The sequence below is a fragment of the Odontesthes bonariensis genome, chromosome 8 (genome assembly GCF_027942865.1).
Source record: "Odontesthes bonariensis isolate fOdoBon6 chromosome 8, fOdoBon6.hap1, whole genome shotgun sequence".
Classification (NCBI taxonomy): Eukaryota; Metazoa; Chordata; class Actinopteri; order Atheriniformes; family Atherinopsidae; genus Odontesthes; species Odontesthes bonariensis.
In genome coordinates, this window is record NC_134513.1 from 24,888,104 (window position 1) to 24,906,606 (window position 18,503).

The 18,503-nt window shown below is 45.4% G+C and overlaps 1 non-coding gene across 1 annotated transcript; it reads left to right on the forward strand.

Moving 5' to 3' along the window:
- The first annotated feature begins 15,123 nt into the window (after window positions 1–15,123).
- On the forward strand, window positions 15,124–15,212 carry trnay-gua (transfer RNA tyrosine (anticodon GUA)). The gene is given in 2 exon segments: window positions 15,124–15,160; window positions 15,177–15,212. It is a non-coding gene; the product is annotated as a tRNA-Tyr (tRNA).
- The last annotated feature ends 3,291 nt before the right edge of the window (window positions 15,213–18,503 follow it).

Sequence of the window (18,503 nt, forward strand, 5' to 3'; positions counted from 1 at the left end):
AAGGCAGCAAACCACGGCAATAAAGAGTTAAAACTCCAACCTTGCTCTCTGGAGGTGCGGCCGTACGCCTCTAATAACACCACTCTGTCAGCGGTATCTCTGATACAACTGTCAATCGGACCAATGACTCTGATTCATCCCGTGTATGTGTCATCGCTTGAGTCCATTCCTTTGCTTGTCGGAAAAGATCTTCTGAACCGTTTTGAGCCTTTGCTCGATTTCAAACGATTGAAAGTGTGGGCACAGGTGCGAGAACCTCTGACGATTACTTTTCCGTACAATGAAGATTTTAGCTGCTATGTCCTTGAAAGTGAAAAGCATAACTCGAGCCGTCCGAAACCGTAACACACGATGAGGTTGTCCACAGCAGTCCAGCCGCTCAGGCCGACCCTGACAACCTGGTGACGCAGCTCGCGACACAACGAGACACTTTCCTGTGTGCATTACAACCGTCAGCCACGCAGGACGAGTACTGTCCACAGGTGCTCGGAGGTCTTGAACTGCAAAAGTCGCAGATAGATGATGTGATTATAGCTTTATGGGCTGATAAATCCGCAATCAGTAAAGATCTATATGAGTCACTGGCACGAGAAAACGCCAATCTCCGGATGGTGAAAAAGACCTTCCGTTTCCCATTAGATCCTACACCAACCACAACACTCACTGCCATGGGTGTTTGTGCTCTCACATTAAAGTGGAATAACAGAATGCTGGTTCACACTTTTCTGGTTATTCCCGACCTTCCACACTCAGTGTACGTAGGAGGCGATATACTGGTGAGACTAGGAGTCCAAATTGACACAGTAAATAACATTCTGTGGTCACTAACACCCGTGCGTGATTCTTCTTATCTGCCTGACGCAGACAACCTGAAGTCAGGACAGACAATTCCAGAGGTATGTCAAGTAGCTAACTTCCAACATGCCACAATACCAGCACGCACGGCGAATGTCCCTCTCCAGATATGCATGCAACCAGGCCAGAGCCTTAACCACTCACAAGCTCTGTTTCAACCTTCGCCATTGTTCTTCGAACTTGGACTGTCCCTGGAAGCAACTCCTCTTTTGGGCCTAAATTCTAGGACCACATTCTTGCTGATCAACAACATCGGCGAGGAAGCCATACTGATCCCAAAAGGCACGCCACTGGGCTGGCTTATCAGTACTGACTTCCATGACTTTGAGCTGGGCATCCCAATACTGGGACAAATCCCAACTCCACTCTTCCCAAAACATCAGACAACCCACGTTGTCTACACAAAGCCTTCAAGGGCGATCGCACTCTTTTCGGTCGTGACTCTCGACCAGAACTCAGTCAGTCGCATTGATCTTAGTCATGATGAACAAATGACACTTCACACGGTTGACGTCTTGGCGGTTACATCAACCCCAGACTCTCCCGACGCACAGGAAAAAGTAACAACAGGGCCATCCCCTAATGTTGCTGATCGAATCGAAGAAGTGGTAACGCAAGCTAACGCTCTCGTTAATGACGAGGAACGCGACAAGCTACGCCAAACCCTTCTCAAATATCAGGACTTTTTCTCACTTGATTCTTCGGATTGTGGGTTAACCACAATCCACTCAATGCGCATTCCTACTCCACCAGACGCACCGCCAACTTTTGTGCGTCAGTATAAGATTCCTCTAGCATCACAGGAGCCTATACAGGAAATAATTGATGACCTGTTGAAAAACGGGATCATTCGGCCTTGTAACAGCACTTACTCGGCACCTCTCTGGCCGGTCGTGAAACCCAATGGAAAATGGAGACTCACGATCGACTATCGAAAACTCAACCAACAGGTCCCTCTCTCGAGGTGGCCAATGACTCAGCTTGAACAAGAACTTCCTCGCGTTAAAAATGCCAAATACTTCTCCACTCTAGACGTGGCGTCGGGTTTCTGGACCATTCCAGTACACGCTGAGGACCAACACAAGTTGGCATTCACGTTCGCTAGCCGTCAATATACATTCACCAGGTGTCCTTTTGGCTACGCCAACTCACCTGCGGAATTTAACTTATTTCTAAACAAAGCATGTCCCGATGCCGGCGAACGAGGTAACCTCATCTACGTCGATGACATCCTTCTCCGTAGCCCCAACCTGGATGCACACATTCAGGAAATCGACCATGTCCTGGGTCAACTCACCACTGCGGGTGCAAAAATATCACTCTCAAAATGTCAGTGGTGCAAAACCAAAGTAGACTACGTCGGTCTCCTAGTAGGACCCAGTGGTGTCGAGCCACAAGTTAACCGCATCCAGGGCATCAGTAACATCAAAGTTCCCTCAAACGTCTCTGAGCTCCGCAGCTTCTTAGGAGTCTGCAACTACTCTCGACAGTTCATCGAGAGCTATGCCGACATAGCAAAACCTCTAACTGAACTACTTAAAAAGGACACACCTTTTATCTGGGCTGAGCCACAACAAAAGGCCATGTCCACCTTAAAAGAAAAACTGTGCACAGCACCATGTTTAAACTACCCTAACTGCGACAAACCATTCCACCTCGAAGTGGGCTTCTCAACTCACTGTTTAAGCGCTGGTCTGTATCAGAAATACGACCAGGATAAGAGAGTAGTGGTGTACGCCAGTAAAACGCTAGCTATACCCGAGCTGAAATATTCTGACTGTGAAAAAGCTCTGCTTGCCACAGTTTGGGCAGTTAAACATTTCTCCAACTACCTTGGAGGCCAAAAGGTCATTGTAGAAACACAACACCAACCTACCACGTTCCTTAACAGCCAACGTATAAGGGATGGAGTTGTAACAAATGCCCGTGTGGCTTCATGGCTAATGGCTCTGCAAAGTTTCGACTTAGAAGTTCGCTACGCGCAAAACAAAAAAAGCCCTCTCGGCACCGATCTTGCTGCATGTCAGAACTGCACTGCAGATACACCTCCACTCTGCGCAATTACAGACAAACCCTCACCTGTAACCAACCCCCACCATCACTACTACGATGAAAACGTGTGTAAAAACATGACTACTGCGTATGTAGATGGTTGCTCTTTCCATCACGACACGGTTACACGAGCAGGTGCAGGCGTCGTTTGGCTCCAAAACAAACCCTATGAACCTCAAAGCTTCCAGCTTGGTTCACAGTCGTCCCAATACGCAGAAGTGGCAGGTGTCCTGATCACAGTACAACTCGCTGCAGAAAAAGGTGTGAAAGAACTATTGATTTGTACTGATTCCAACTACGCTCGTCTCAGTTTCTCTTGCCACCTTGCCACGTGGAAACGCAATGGTTTCCTGACTTCCAGCAGAAAACCTGTGAAAAATAAAGAATTGTTCCTGGCATGTAACCATGCCATTGACTCCAACGACATGCAGATCTACTGGAAAAAGGTCAGAGGCCACTCACGTGTACCGGGGCAAGACAAAGAACTGAACGATCTAACTGATTCCTTGGCAAAACAGGGAGCGATGCATGGCATCCCCTGGTCACTGGATCCCTCGTGGTTACTCGAAGCCACCACGGCCTCCTCCGAACCACAGGTCTGTGTGGTGACGCGTTCCAAAACGAACCCTCCCGCCCAGACATCTAACGATGGATCAGTGTCGGTGGAACCAGCGTTCACCGACACTGATCTGGTCACCCTTCAATCTCTTGACCCTGCCATCAAAATGGTGTCGTTCGTGTCTGACGACTCAAACACACCCTCTGAGTCCGACCTCAATGATATCCCTGATTTAAAGAAACTCTTTGCCACTCGATCAGCCCTGCGGTTGGTCAAAGGTGTCTTAGTTCATGTTTCCGACGTACTCTCTTCACCTGCGTTCGTGGTCCCTCGAAACCAAAGGGGGGTGATGCTCGTGCACGCACACGACCTTCCCGCGGCTGGACACAAAGGTGTCAAAGCAACATACAGCGCGTTAAAACAAGTGGCATACTGGCCAAAAATGAGAAAAGATGTAGCCGACTACATCAAAGGATGCCTTGTGTGTTGTCAGTTTCAGCCGACAAACCCGATACACCGGGCTCCGTTGCAGAGGAGAGGCATCTCATTCCCATGGTCAGACCTCCAAATTGACTGGGTGGGACCTCTCACCAAATCAACCAGAGGCAACAAATATTTCCTCACGGTTACATGTGCATTCACCAAATGGGTAGAATGCCTACCAGCTGCAAACGATACAGCTGAAACTACCGCCTACCTGCTCATGAACCATGTGTTCTCAAGATTCGGCCTTCCGAGTCGTGTCAACTCAGACAGAGGAACACACTTCACGGCAGAAGTCATGCAACAGTTGTGGCAAGCTCTGGGTGTGAAAGCAAACTTTCACATCAGTTATCACCCGCGAGCCTCAGGTCAAGTAGAGCGAGCCAACCGAACTGTGGTGAACATACTTAAGAAGTATGTTGCATCCAATCAACGAGATTGGGATGTAAAATTGCCGTTGGTCTTAATGGCCATCAGAGCAACACCACACGAAGCAACGGGAATCTCCCCGTTTGAAATGATGACAGGCAGACAGATGACAATGCCACTGCATCTGCTCTACCAACCAGGTGAAGCCAGTGTAGCAACAGCATACACCACTCACCAGTACATGAAGGACCTCAGCAGACACCTACAGGTAACCTTTGCATTCGCTCAGAAACACCTGGAAAAATCGGTCGAGGGAAGAAAGAGCTATTATGACCAAAAAGCCTCACAGGAGGAACTCCAAGTGGGGGACAAGGTCTGGTACTACAACTTCACCAAAACCGGTGAACAGACGAGTCACAAGGTTGGAAAGCTGGCCAAAAAGTTCCTTCCTCGATGGACAGGACCCCACCTGATCACCGAAAAACTGTCACCAGTGGTGTATCAGATAAAAATCAGCCAAGGACAGAAAGAAGCCAAGTCCAAATGGGTCCACAGAAACCAAATTAGACCACATAAAAGCTTTAGGGGACCCGCTGAGGACAATCAGGTCTCAGCAAACCCATAAAACCGAGATCCACAAGGGGGGGAGCAAAAGCCTTAACAAAACGATAAAAGAAAAGAACACAGAGCTCCCTCCTAAACAATATTATTAGCAAGGAACTAAAATCAAAATAGGCAAAACCAGAATAGTTCAAACTAAAGTCCGTCTTCCCGATCCGACTGCCTGTCTAATAAAAGCTACTAACACACTAACTGCAAGTGGGGGTGAACTAGCCAACTCTAACCTCCGTCCAACCAAAAGTGTATCAATTTGAAATAAGCCCTAATATCCATCACTGTTTTTCACCAGGATGATGACACTCTGGCTCATACTTGCGACGATGGGACTGGCAACTATTCCCACTTGGACTGAGATCGTTGAACCCGGACCAGACTCCGGAATTGTTCTAATGGAACAACCCGGACTCCTGATCACCAACTGCTGGCTACACACCCAGAAGGTGTATGTCCGGTTCAGTCCTAGTGTGCTGTGCACGAGGAACGTGCCTAGCTCCGCCAAACTGACTTCGTGGGCCGGCGCTCGGTGGAAGAGAGAAGTCATCACTCATGCGGAGGTAGACATCACCCATATGTTGCAACAACTCCAGAAGTTCACCATCACTCAATCAGAACTGAGTGGGGCGAACAGAAGGGAGAAACGCTTCATTGGGGGACTACTGGCAGCCGCATCCGCCGTCGGCTCCCTATTCAGTTTGGGGGCGTCAGCCGTGAATGCCGTAAACATTGCCGCGATAAAGCGTCATATGGGTGAGTTGCAGGGTGAAATCCCAGGCATCCAACAGCAACTAGACTTGCAGAGAGGACAGCTCAGCACGGTGACCAAAACTGTGGAAGGCACGGTCTTGGTTTTGAACTCCCATAGTGAAACCCTGATGAAGACAGTCGCAGCAGAAGACACACTGCTGGGAGTTTTAAAGGTTGATTATGCTCACACACAGCTGGTAACTATGCTCATGTCTGATCTGATAAGAGATGTTAGCTCCTCCGTTGATACTCTAGCTATGGGAAAATCCCTCCGTACCTAGTGTCGCTAGCCGTAGTACAGGACATTCTGTCCACGGCCACTAGAGAAATTGTTAACCCCTTGCAAGCACATCTAGCTTATACACTAGGCAGCGCAGTCCCCATTCACGTAAATCCCGAAGGCCGCGAAATAGCCTTCCTCATTAATCTTCCCATAGTTACCCTCGACACGTCTACCAAAATGGAACTACCAAACCGCACATTGTGGGTCACAGTTCCTGAAGGCGCAATCCTTCACATAGGAGACCTGGCCCTTTACCACCTTAATCCTGACCAATACGACGGGGAAATAGAAATCTCCGATTTCTACTCAAAGCAATCCCTGGAGCTTGAGGCAGACACGGTCACTCAACTCCAATTTGAAGGTTTTAAAACCATTGACGTCAGTCCCATAGAGAACGTGCTGAAAGAAATAACCTCCAGCAACAAACCTCCCCGACCAACTATATCCTACTCATGGTCAGGCCCCGACACAGTAACCGCGACTATGGTTGCCCTAGGCTACCTCCTCACCTTCGGAATCGCGTACCTATATTCTCGACGCGCTAACGCCCTCCAGGGCCAAATTAACCTACTCAAATGGACCACGAGACGTAACAAACGTAAGAAGCCAGATCAGGACAAAAACACCACCGATCTAGTGACTTTTGATGAGGAGACAGAATCGGAAGAACCCCGAGTCATATATTCCCCCGCAGTCCACGAACTAGCGAATGAAGTATAGCTCTAAGCCAACTTTTCTGTCACCTCTGCCCCTTTTTGATTTTTCTTTGTTACTTAGTCCATTTACCCTTTTATAAAGAATTAGCTAGAAGATAGGTTAGACATTAGTTTCAGGCTACGACTATAGTCCCTTAAGAAAGCGTAGTTAAATTCGTTATATCTTTCTATATGTTTTTCTAATTCTATAAGTCTTACAGTAAAACAGTACTACAAGCTAGGGATATAAAAGCCAACACAACCACCTCAGAGAACACCTCAGCCTCTTGGACCTGAGACCACTGGGATTACTCCTCCGTGATTCCGAGATCTCCCCAGGACACCTCCAAATCAAGTGGGGGATATGTAGCGTGCTCTCAGGAAAGACAGAGAACGGAGATGTTTACATTAACCTTCCCCCTTTTTCAAATGTCTTGACATCGAAAACATCTCACTGTTTATGACCCCTTTCAACGGATTACCTAAAGAAGATAACGGAGCCAGATGTGAGACCAACCAAATGGGGTCCTTTGTTTCCGAGTCTTCTCTCCCCCAGACCAGCTACGAATAATAAATTATGTAGGACACCTCCTGATAAGGGAAGCAGATGTAAGCTCAACTCTCCTGCTGGACCAACCAAAGGAATGCCACACTTCCCTATTTTCAGAGAGTGAAAATTCCACTATAAACCTCACTTTCCGTAGACTGAAAGTGTGAAAATCATTACTGGACAAATCTACAGATCATTTTGAAACATTCGCCATTCTTTTACCTTAAGTACTTACCAAGTTATGAATATTGGATTTAAAGAGAATCCCTCTCGTGGAGCCACAGCGCCCCCCAAAGGACATGGATAACGGACACTTTTCACTATGTCAACCCAATGAAATAGACAATTTCAACTATGTCATGTTTAATGTGCTCATTATGTGCAATGCATATAATTCAATTGTGTTAATTCCACAGGTATTTGACCAAAGAGCTGCAGATTATTCTGGTTAACAGTAACCAAAAGTTGTCATACCATTTCTATCATGATAATATGAAGTATTGTATGCTGATAACTGTCAATGCTCATATGTGTGTTTATGCCTGCTTGTATGCAACATTATTGTCTGTTAAGAACATTATATTGTCTAAAATCACTGTCATATGGGTTAAATACGGCATAAGAAAGGAGCAGAAATCCCCCCTTTTTGTCTCATGAATTCAGCGTGGTCAACCCCCCTTTTTCCCTTGGGTCAAAAGCCAGCTGAACTCTGATTGGACGAAAGCTGACATGTGATCTCCAGCTTAAAAGAGAGGCGCGCATGAAATCGCTCTCTTCTCTTGCTCTCAGCCCTCTTATCTCAGCTCTTGTCTTTTGCTCTGGTCTCTTCTTTTTATCTGCTTTTGTTAGTCTCTCTTATCCCTTACGCTCTATTTTGCTCCGTAACTATTAATTCCCAATTTTTTTAGACTTCCCCTTTTCTTTTGTATAAAAGTCTGGTCCAATACACGCGAGTGTGTGCCAACTCATACAGCCCAGCCAAGCCGCCACTCTTCATCCAAGGACCAAGGATAAAGAAGAAGTCGATTCTACGTCATCCCGCTGGTTACCACGGGAACACCGCTTCGACACCACTTCATCAGAAGGAAAGAACCACGGAATCCCTTACGCTGCTACGACAAAGTAAGGTGCTGGTTTGAGATCTTTTGAAGCCGTGGATAAAATGAAAACTTTCTCTGCAAGCGACGAATGAGCAGACCTCCGCGGGCAGAAGACCGTTGGCACAATATCCGTGTTACGAACCAGATTTAGTCACATTTTTGATAGGTAACCCTGTTAATGGCCTGCTCCTTTCTTCCCTATTATCCCCTTCTGAGTGTCACCAATAATTCTAATTTCTGTCTCTTTATCAATTGTTTATACACCTATATACCTGTGCAATGTTGAATAAATGTTTGTATTAACCCATTTAAGAGCGTCACAGACAGTTACTAAGCCGATTACCACTCCAAACAGGACGCACGACTCAGAATGAGACTGAGTATTAATATAACATACTAGGATCGCAAGATTTTAAACAGTCTTCCTCTTTGGACTGTAACGTAACAAATTAAAACAAAGAGGTGGTGCCCTGATCATTTTCGAGGTAAATATTAATTAATAACGCCCAGATAACGCTACAGTTATCTGTCCATTTCTAAACCTACAGGTAGGAGTGTGACCTGGCCAGCTCTGTGTTCCCTGTGTTGTTTATTGTCTGTCCATTTCTAAACCTACAGGTAGGAGTGTGACCTGTCCAGCTCTGTGTTCCCTGTGTTGTTTATTGTCTGTCCATTTCTAAACCTACAGGTAGGAGTGTGACCTGTCCAGCTCTGTGTTCCCTGTGTTGTTTATTGTCTGTCCATTTCTAAACCTACAGGTAGGAGTGTGACCTGTCCAGCTGTGCTCCCTGTGTTGTTTATTGTCTGTCCATTTCTAAACCTACAGGTAGGAGTGTGACCTGGCCAGCTCTGTGCTCCCTGTGTTGTTTATTGTCTGTCCATTTCTAAACCTACATGTGGATGTGTGACCTGTCCAGCTCTGTGCTCCCTGTGTTGTTTATTGTCTGTCCATTTCTAAACCTACAGGAGGAGGTGTGACCTGGCCAGCTCTGTGCTCCCTGTGTTTGTTGTGTGTTCATTTTTAAACCTACAGGAGGATGTGTGACCTGTCCAGCTCTGTGCTCCCTGTGTTGTTTATTGTCTGTCCATTTCTAAACCTACAGGAGGAGGTGTGACCTGGCCAGCTCTGTGCTCCCTGTGTTTGTTGTGTGTTCATTTTTAAACCTACAGGAGGAGGTGTGACCTGGCCAGCTCTGTGCTCCCTGCGTTGCTGCTTGCACCACATCTTTGCAGTAGTGATACACAGTACACTGTCACATTACTGATTTGTCTCTTATTCTTTAAATAAACATGTACTGGTTCATTTGAACAACTGTGTGTGGTCTCCTTCATGTTGATACTCCTGCGAGCCAAGTGGTTTTGTAAAAGGGAAAAAATAAATCAAGCACTGTCTCAATAAATGAAGACCAAAAGGGTTCTTTACCCTCATAACATTATGACAGTGGGTACAACCATGTAAGTTGCAGTTGCAATAAAACTGTGATTTTCCAACACCTTCCTCTATTATTTTCTTTATTTTAGAGTGCTCCTGACGGGATTCGAACCTGCAGGGTTATGAACTACATAATGACATTAATTATATGCAGGACTGAAAAAAATGCATGAATTTCATTGGCTGTCACAGTTCTACACCTATACATGGCTGGCCACTGCTTGGCAAGCAGCTATTCTCTCCACTATACCACCAATGCCCTGACAGACCCTTATTTAGTCATCTATCAACTGTTTTTCTTGCAGGGCTATGACACACTCACTCTTACTCAGGAATCTTTCTATTTCTCCCTGAAATAAGAGAGAAGTCTAAAGCGTGAAACTTGTGCTTGCTTGGATTCATTCTCCAGATGCGCACAATTGCTTTCATCTAAGGCTAAAATGTTCACAACTTCAGTACAATGCACTATGCCAATTAATTTGCCAGTCAGGAATGAGTTTACCACAGTCTTGCAACCTGTACCGTGTGCACTGTCCCTGATGGTCTAGTGCAGGGCTATTCAATAAAACTGTGAGGAGGTCCAGTTCAAATAAATTTCCTCAAGCAGTCTATTTGCAGTATGACGATATCGGAATAAATTGTGTTTAAAAAAATAATAATACAGGTTAGAATCATTTCAAAGAGGTTTATTAGCACTGAAACACATGATAACCTTTTGAGGCTGCAGTTTAAATAAAAAATAACTAAATTATGTTTTCAAAAACAAAGAAAGTGCTTAAGAAAAAATAGCAGCTTCAGTTTCCTTTTGATTGAACAATCTCAATATTTCTCTTGAACAAAACATTCTCAAAACACCTGAACTATTTCTCTTACAGATTTCTCTTACATCTGTCTTCCCCCTATACTTAATTTCCCCTGCTCAGTGTGAGAATTAAGCTTTAGCTTGCCCTGCCAACATTTTAAATCTGGGCTTGAAGGAGGTCAGGGCCATTCTCATGCACATGTGCAGATTCTCATTGGTGAGCGTGGAACGATATTTTGTTTTAATTATGTTCATTATAGAGAACGCTGCCTCACAACTGTATGTGGAGCCGAACATGGTCAAGATAAACAGGGCCACTTTTTTCAGATCTGGGAAAGCTGTCTCAGAAACCATCTGGAGCCAGCAGGTGGTAGATTCAGTTCTTTCAAACTGCTCTTTCAGGGCCACATCTGTCTGGAGGTCAATCATTTGCATCTGGAGAGGCCCAGAGTTTGCCCACTTGAAGTGATGTGCGACATCATTTGAGAATGCTCTGACATCAGAAATGTATTCTGTATGAAGAGGGTGAGCTCCTCTCCAACGCTGAAGCTATCAAAGCGTTTGCTGAAGTTTTCAATCAACTTGTCAACAAAGTCAACAAAAGAAGAGACATCTCTATGGCCCTGCACCTGTTCTTTCACTTTTGGGAAGTGTGTGTCGTCTCCTTGCAGATCTTTGAACACCTGGGGCCTCATGTACAAAGGGTGCGTACTCACAAAATAGTGGCGTACGCACCTTTTCACGTCAACGATCAGATGTATCAAGAACGAAAAGACCGTGGAAATGTGCGGTGCCTCACAGCAGCTTCAGGGCTGGCGTACGCACTTTTCTGCAGCTGTTGATTCTTTGGCGACACCTAAGGTGATGTTGGGAAACTGTTATAATAAATAAATGTGAAAACAATTAGTCCTCAGAGAGTGATGTGCACATTTGAGATAGATGAACAATTAAAGATATGGTAGGTAATCCTAGAGAGCTAGCAAGAGAGCTAGCAAGAGAGCTAGCAAGAGAGCTAGCAAGATTCGAAAGTGGCCCCTCCTCTAAGCTCCACCCCCCCTCCCCATTCCGTCAGTGCTTCATCCAAAGCCGGTAGAACCGCGTGCGCACACGGAGCAGGGAGCCGACAGAGGGGGGCGTAGGCAGAAAGCAGAGGCATCTGATTGGTTTTTTGTAGGCACTCCAATCCGAGATCAGCACCCCGCTGATCTTGGATTGGTCAGCTTTTTGTCAGTCCTGCAGCTGCCACAGAGGTCTGATTATTTTCGTCCCTTTTTCTAAATACATCTTGTATAGATTTCTCTCAGGATAGACGGACCATTTCACCCAGTATTACAAAATGTGTTTCTGAACAGGATTACCAACCATGTCTTTAAGTCTGATAAACAATTAATACACCCATGTGTCTGCAATTACACTAGTGGATATAAAAGCAGCGCAAAGTGGTGCAATGCATACCATTAAAAACAATGGCTGCTTTAAAAGTATTAGAAGACTTTGCAAATGGTGCAATTCGAAGAGAGCGCGTGTTCACTACAACAGAGAGGATTAGCTGGCATATGATGGCGACTGATTACTCATTAGCCGTTTTGAGGGAAATCCTCCTGGAACTGTGCGCAAAGGTGCGGCCGGCGTTGGAGCGCAACACAGCGAGGAGGCATGTGCTGCCTGTGCTCACAGGTGATGTGCACACTGGGGTTCCAACCGGAGCATTCCAGAGGCAGGTCGCCAACCGATTGGGACTGTGCCAGCCGAGCCATGCCAGCCGTGTGGGACAGAATTATCCGCATCTCAGCCACGTATATCAAATTCCCAACAGGCCAACATTAAAGCTCAATTTGAAGCGAGAGCCGATTTTGTAATCGGAGCTATCGACTGCGCACACATTGCTATAAAAGCGCCATCACATGATGAATTTGTATGTTAACAGTAAACATTTTCATTCCAACGCACGATTCATACATTCTGAGTAACAGCATCGTTAGGAACAGACTACAGGCTGGCACTGTGCGTGAAGGCTGGCTTCTTGGTGAGTAACTTCATTCTTGTAATGGTCCTAATATTATTCCCCGTGATGCGCATTGAGCATGTGCGCCCCCAATTTCTATCCCGTCTTCACAGCATCATTATTATATTATATATATTAGTCGCTGGTTAAAGTTAGTTTCTTGCTGTTTTTTGCTGGTTAAACTTCAGTTTAAGATCTTTCTAACAAGCCCCTGATCGTCTCTGTGGGCATATATTAATAACCCCGTGCGTAAAGTGTGAAATGTCTTAATCAGCCTCGACTTTTCCCCGGCGCACTTCTGCACGTTACTGTATGAACACGTTGTTGTGAGTTACACAAAAACATCGGTATTTAGCTTGGGGGTAATCAGAGTCCCCCACATGAGCTCCCACCACCCCAGAGAGAGCAGTGTCACCCATTGTTGCCCCGACTCTCTGTTCAAACAGTCGGTCACCCCCCCACCTGCCTGTTTTGGCCACACTGCAGCGGTGGGCAGCCAGTCTCCGCTTCACATCCACCTTAATGTTGGACCACTTCTTCTTCACCTCTGCTCTGCCTGTGAGGCTTCTCAGACCCCACAGCATTGACAGCATTGACAGCCTCAGGCTCTCACACCCACTCCTCTTAGTTTGCTGCTTATGCCGGAGGACAGCGTGCCAAAGAACACATTTTTGCGGGCCTCCACTTAGCACCGACATATCGCTTTCCGTGAAGTTCTTCTTTTTTCCCGTCTTATTCAGTCTTTTTTCTTTATTTTCTGACCGTACACAGAGGGGAATCGCAGGTCCTGCACCTGCGATTCCCCTCTGCGATTCCCGCTCATTTAAATATGATTTGTGTATTTAAGTAGGGGCGTGGACAGGGAGGAGTCGGGTGCTCCGACATGTGCGCTCAATTCCACGTTGATCGGGATGTACAAACGAAATGTGCTTGGATTGATGCGTGCGCACAGATTCGTACATCCGACGTTGGAGGTCATTTGGGTTTGAGCGTACGCCATGTTTCAGTAGGAAATCCACGCAAGTCTGAAGTTTTCGTTGAAATGAGTGGACTGCTGTCATCAGATCACAAAAGGAATTGTTCTTTCCCTGCAGCTGCAAATTAAGCCCATTCAGGTGTGACATGATATCAGCCAAAAAAGCTATGATATCCATGTTTTTCTCGTCATTTAGAAAGACAGAAAAAGTTGGCTGCTTTCTGACTTTCCAGTTGTTCCAAGAAAGCTGTTACTTCACGTTTAATTGACCAAAAATCGCTCTAGCACCCTGCCTTTATTGAGCCATCTCACATTGTTGTGGAGCAAAAGATCATCAGAGTTTGCATCAACCTCTTTGAGAAATTCCCTGAGCATGCAATGCTGACAAGAAGAAGATGCCCTGAGAAAGTTTTTGATTTTCATCATTGTCTTCATCACCTCAGCATACTCATCTGACAGGGCGGAGCAAAGGACAGCCTGATGAATATTGCAGTGGTAAGAGATCAGGTCAGCGTTGTCTTCTTTAAACCTTGGCACAGCTCCCTTTTCGCTCCATCAGTGGTTATTGATATGACTTGTTTTGGCTCTATTCCTAGCTTTGATAGCATTTCCTTAATGGCCAGGTAGATGTCTTCTCCTCCCACACCGTAAGTAAAGCTCGTCTTCCTCTTTATCTCTGCTGTCAATGATTTTGCTACAAACACAAAAAAAAAAACATGCCTGCCAGCCACATGCTGCAGAGCTACATATGCTATCCTTGGGATACGAAGGTGTTTCGGATCACATCAAAGCCACACACGACAAAAACCCACAACCGGCCGTGATCGTATAGTGGTTAGTACTCTGCGTTGTGGTCGCAGCAACCCCGGTTCGAATCTGGGTCACGGCAAACCCCCGACTGAAATTATTTGCATCGCTGAAATAAGATCCCACTTACATTTCTTAAACTTAAAAAAAAAAAAGTTGTCTACAGGCCTCTGTCCCGTATCAAAGGTCTGAAAGAATCAAACAGCACAAATGCAGAAGGTCTGCCCATTTAAAGAGCATAAAAGGGTCAAAGTATCAAACAGGCCCCAATGAGAAATAGTGCCTTTTTAATGAGTCGCCAAGGCCGCATATGTTCTGTGTTTTTTAGCTCTTCTAAAGGGAGGGTTTTCACACACCGCCACACCCAAAGTATAAACATCCTAACAACAGAAGATGAAAATCGTGTGCCAAATGAATGGATGGATAGACCTGACAAAAAAAGAACCAAACAAAAAGGCTGGACTTTTGCGCTGGACAATGTGAGGGTATATTGAGGATCAACATCTGTGTTGGACGATGTGGAGACTTTCCCAGATAGATGCCAGATATGTTTTTGTAAGGACTAAATGCATGATAGAAACTGAGGCTGATTTGATCTGAAACGCATCTGAAACTGATGGTTTCTCATCACTTTTTTGTGTTTATTTAACTGATAAACAGGCCCAAGCCCCTGGCTCCCTTCCATAACTCATTTGGTACAGCAGAGAACTGCAGGTGTCCCATGATACGCATCTTAAGCCTGGTTACATGCATTCATACAGGATTCATGAAAAGGATGTTGGCTTTGCTCCCTTCGATAGCTCAGTTGGTAGAGCGGAGGACTGTAGGTGCCCAACAACAGTTATCCTTAGGTCGCTGGTTCAATTCCTGCTCGAAGGATGTGCCAAGCTTTTGTGCACAGAGGCTCTTTTGGCCAACTCCGTCAATCCTTTCAAAGCTTTTGGAATATGCTGTTATGCGAAAGACTGTACCACTCTCTATCCAACTTGCTAAGGGCTAGTGGCGCAATGGATAATGTGTCTGATACGGATCAGAAGATTCTAGGTTCAACTCCTGGCTAGCTCGGCACGCTGGTTTTAGTCTCTCACTTCTCCCACTGCTATAGAACAGGATCGCTTTAAAACTTCTACTGCCTGGGTATCCCAGCTCACTTACGCCCCAAAGATACCTCACAGTGTGTCGTCTTGCAACACATGTGGCTGACCCCACACCGTAAGGAAAGCTCGTCTTCCTCTTTATCTCTGCTGTCAATGATTTTACTCAAAACACAAAAAAAACATGCCTGCCAGCCACATGCCGCAGAGCTACATATGCTATCCTTGGGATAAGAAGGTGTTTCGGATCACATCAAAGCCACACACGACACAAAAACCAACAAACCGACCGTGATCGTATAGTGGTTAGTACTCTGCGTTGTGGTTGCAGCAACCCTGGTTCGAATCCGGGTCACGGCAACCCCGCGTCCGAACTTGTTTGGATCGCTGAAAAAAGATCCAACTTACATGTCTTAAACTTTAAAAAAAATAATTTTGTCTACAGGCCTCTGTCCTGTATCAAAGGTCTGAAAGAATCAAACAGCACAAATGCAGAAGGTCTGCCCATTTAAAGAGCATAAAAGGGGTCAAAGTATCAAACAGGCCCCAATGAGAAATAGTGCCTTTTTAATGAGTTGCCAAGGCCGCATATGTTCTGTGTTTTTTAGCTCTTCTAAAGGGAGGGTTTTCACACACCGCCACACCCAAAGTATAAACATCCTAACAACAGAAGATGAAAATCGTGTGCCAAATGAATGGATGGATAGACCTGACAAAAAAAGAACCAAAACAAAAAGACTGGACTTTTGCGCTGGACAATGTGAGGGTATATTGAGGATCAACATCTGTGTTGGACGATGTGGAGACTTTCCCAGATAGATGGCAGATATGTTTTTGTAACGACTAAATGCATGATAGAAACTGAGGCTGATTTGATCTGAAACGCATCTGAAACTGATGGTTTCTCATCACTTTTTGTGTTTATTTAACTGATAAACAGGCCAAAGCCCCTGGCTCCCTTCCATAACTCATTTGGTACAGCAGAGAACTGCAGGTGTCCCATGATACGCATCTTAAGCCTGGTTACATGCATTCATACAGGATTCATGAAAAAGATGTGGGCTTTACTCCCTTCAATAGCTCAGTTGGTAGAGCGGAGGACTGTATGTGCCCAACATCAGTTATCCTTAGGTCGCTGGTTCAATTCCGGCTCGAAGGATGTGCCAAGCTTTTGTGCACAGAGTTTCTTTTGGCCAACTCCGTCAATCCTTTCAAAGCTTTTGGAATATGCTGTTTTACGAAAGACTGTACCACTCTCTATCAGATTTGCTAAGGGCTAGTGGTGCAATGTATAACGCGTCTGACTACAGATCAGAAGATTCTAGGTTCAACTCCTGGCTAGCTAGGTACGCTGATTTTAGTCTCTCACTTCTCCCACTGCTATAGAACAGGAGCGCTTTAAACCTTCTACTCCCTGGGTATCCCAGCTCACTTACACCCCAAAGATACCTCACAGTGTGTCGTCTTGCAACACATGTCGCTGACCCCACACCTTAAAGGGAACTCCGGGGCATTTGAAGCGCGTTTCCTTTGCTAGAGGTTGTCAAATACTGATAGTAGGACACAGAGAGGTGCAAATCTGCGCTCCCTGTGTGGAGATTGCGCTGTTCCCACACCCTGTCATGCGAGGCTAATACGTGGTGGCTAAGGGGCAAGAGCTAACCCTTCCACGTAAAACAACAACTTGCACACAGCAGAAACGTCACACCACTTTATAAACCATCCGACAATAAAGTCACAAGCCTTACCATCAAAACCATATGCATGGTTCTCACATTACTGCCATGGGGACGTTACAAAACAACTTTATAAACAGCATGTCACTTACCTGTTGTTGGTAGGCAAGTGAAAGCCCAAAAGAGTCGATGGACGATAATCTCATAAACAAAACAATTATCTTCTCTAGAAAAACTGCGCTCAAGTATTTAAAACATTACAACAATATTACTGGGCATGTATTGTTGTAATGTTTTAAATACTTGAACGCAGTTTTTCTAGAGAATATGCATTGACCCTGCCCTTGATCAAACACAGTGGACCAACACCAGCAGCTGACATGGCACCCCAGACCATCACTGACTGTGGGTACTTGACACTCGAATTCAGGCATTTTGGCATTTCCTTCTCCCCAGTCTTCCTCCAGACTCTGGCACCTTGATTTCTGAATGACAATTTGCTTTCATCCGAAAAAAGTACTTTGGACCACTGAGCAACAGTCCAGTGCTGCTTCTCTGTAGCCCAGGTCAGGCGCTTCTGCTGCTGTTTCTGGTTCAAAAGTGGCTTGACCTGGGGAATGCGGCACCTGTAGCCCATTTCCTGCACACGCCTGTGCACGGTGGCTCTGGATGTTTCTACTCCAGACTCAGTCCACTGCTTCCGCAGGTCCCCCAAGGTCTGGAATCGGCCCTCCTCAGGGTCCGGTCCCCTCTTCTGGTTGTGCAGCGTTTTCTGCCACACCTTTTCCTTTCCACAGACTTCCCACTGAGGTGCCTTGATACAGCACTCTGGGAACAGTCTATTCGCTCAGAAATTTCTTTCTGTGTCTTACCCTCTTGCTTGAGGGTGTCAATGATGGCCTTCTGGACAGCAGTCAGGGTGGCAGTCAATCCCATGATTGCGGTTTTGAGTAATGAACCAGGCTTGAAGTATTTAAAAGCCTTAGGAATCTTTTGCAGGTGTTTAGAGTTAATTCGTTGTTTCAGATGATTAGGTTAATAGCTCGTTTAGAGTACCTTTTCATGATATGCTAATTTTTTTAGATAGGAATTTTGAGTTTTCATGAGCTGTATGCCAAAATCATCAGTATTAAAACAATAAAAGACCTGAAATATTTCAGTTGGTGTGCAATGAATCTAAAATATATGAAAGTTCAATTTGTATCATTACATTATGGAAAATAATGAACTTTATCACAATATGCTAATTTTTTGAGAAGGACCTGTATGTATGTTTTTACAGTGATCTGCTATTCAAGGATGTTTCAGTCTTATAATATAAGCATCTTTATGTATTAATAAAATCCTTTACAACTAGTGTCCCCTCCAGGATTCTCTCGCCATGATAGGATAGAGAGGAC